We start from the raw sequence: 2,304 nt of genomic DNA, 5'->3' as shown, positions 1-2,304 counted from the left end.
ATTAAGATGCCAAAAAGATATATATATATATATATATATATATATATATGTCGTACCTAGTAGCCAGAACGCAATTCTCAGCCTACTATGCAAGGCCCGATTTGCCTAATAAGCCAAGTTTTCCTGAATTAATATATTTTCTCTAATTTTTTTCTTATGAAATGATAAAGCTACCCATTTCATTATGTATGAGGTCAATTTTTTTTATTAGAGTTAAAATTAACGTAGATATATGACCGAACCTAACCAACCCTACCTAACCTAACCTAACCTATCTTTATAGGTTAGGTTAGGCGAGGTAGCCGAAAAAGTTAGGTTAGGTAGGTTAGGTAGTCGAAAAAACCTTAATTCATAAAAACTTGGCTTACTAGGCAAATCGGGCCTTGCATAGTAGGCTGAGAAGTGCGATCTGGCTACTAGGTACGACATATATATATATAATATTATTAAATATGACCGAAAAAGTAAGATTAATAATTCTAACACGAATTTTCTCGATCTTTCTTACGTTTCTTTTCACTGTTGATGGTAATTCAAAGATCAATTCTCCAAAATTCATTTTTATTTCTAGTCTGACGCGACACTTGAGCGCGTTTCGTAAAACTTATTACATTTTCAAAGACTTTAGTTTACAAACACACAACTGAAACTGAATAGAGCTTACACATCTTCGATTTTATATCTACATTTGGGTGAGGTGGATGAGGTGAAAACAAACTTTCAACAATAGTTATTGAATGGGTATTAAATTCAAACACAAGACAGAACACGAAACAATGGGTATTGAATGGAAGTAATTGTAGAAAGCCTATTGGTCCATATTTCTTGATGCTTCTATATTGGAGCGGTGTCTTGAAGTGGGTAAAATATAGTTGTGCATTAATTGGCTGTTGATTGCTGGTGTTGATTTCTTGATGTGTAGTGCCTCGCAGACGTCGAGCCGCCTGCTATCGCTGTATCTATCAATGATTTCTGTGCTGTTTGCTAAGATTTCTCTGGTGATGGTTTGGTTGTGGGAAGAGGCTATATGTTCCTTAATGGAGCCCTGTTGCTTATGCATCGTTAAACGCCTGGAAAGAGATGTTGTTGTCTTGCCTATATACTGAGTTTTTTGAGGCTTACAATCCCCAAGAGGGCATTTGAAGGCATAGACGACGTTGGTCTGTTTTAAAACGTTCTGCTTTGTGTCTGGAGAGTTTCTCATGAGTAGGCTGGCCGTTTTTTTGGTTTTATAGTAAATCGTCAGATGTATCTTCTGATTTTTGTCTGTAGGGATAACGTTTCTATTAACAATATCTTTCAGGACCCTTTCCTCCGTTTTATGAGTTGTGGAAAAGAAGTTCCTGTAAAATAGTCTAATAGAGGGTATAGGTGTTGTGTTAGTTGTCTCTTCAGAGGTTGCATGGCGTTTCACTTTCCTTCTTATGATGTCTTCGACGAAACCATTGGAGAAGCCGTTGTTGACTAGGACCTGCCTTACCCTACAGAGTTCTTCGTCGACTTGCTTCCATTCTGAGCTGTGGCTGAGAGCACGGTCGACATATGCGTTAACAACACTCCTCTTGTACCTGTCCGGGCAGTCACTGTTGGCATTCAGGCACATTCCTATGTTTGTTTTCTTAGCGTAGACTGCAGTGTGGAAAACTCCGCTCCTTTCCATGACTGTTACATCTAGAAAGGGCAGCTTCCCATCCTTTTCCATCTCGTAAGTGAAACGCAACACAGAATTCTGCTCAAATGCCTCCTTCAGCTCCTGCAGATGTCTGACATCAGGTACCTGTGTAAAAATGTCGTCAACATACCTGCAGTATATGGCCGGTTTCATATTCATGTCGACTAAGACTTTTTGCTCGATGGTACCCATGTATAAGTTTGCAAACAGGACACCTAGGGGAGAACCCATGGCGACCCCATCTACTTGCTTATACATGTGTCCATCCGGGCTCAAGAAGGGTGCCTCTTTAGTACAAGCTTGGAGTAGTTTCCTTAGACTGTTTTCTGGTATGTCAAGAGGAGTACAGGCCGGATCACGGTACACTCTGTCGGCTATCATCCCGATTGTTTCATCCACAGGTACGTTGGTAAACAGAGATTCTACATCCAATGAGGCTCTTATCCCTGTGGCCCGTGTTCTCCGCAGCAAGTCAACAAATTCCTTTGGAGACCTCAGGCTGAAGGTGCAAGGGATATAAAGAGTCAGCAAGCCATTGAGTCGTTTCGCCAGTCTGTACGTGGGTGTGGGTATCTGGCTGATGATTGGCCGAATTGGGCTTCCAGGCTTGTGTGTCTTGATATTTCCATACG

This window comes from Procambarus clarkii, chromosome 17 (genome assembly GCF_040958095.1).
Source record: "Procambarus clarkii isolate CNS0578487 chromosome 17, FALCON_Pclarkii_2.0, whole genome shotgun sequence".
Lineage (NCBI taxonomy): Eukaryota > Metazoa > Arthropoda > Malacostraca > Decapoda > Cambaridae > Procambarus > Procambarus clarkii.
The sequence above is the reverse complement of the archived record's forward strand: the minus strand, read 5'-3'. Positions refer to the sequence as shown.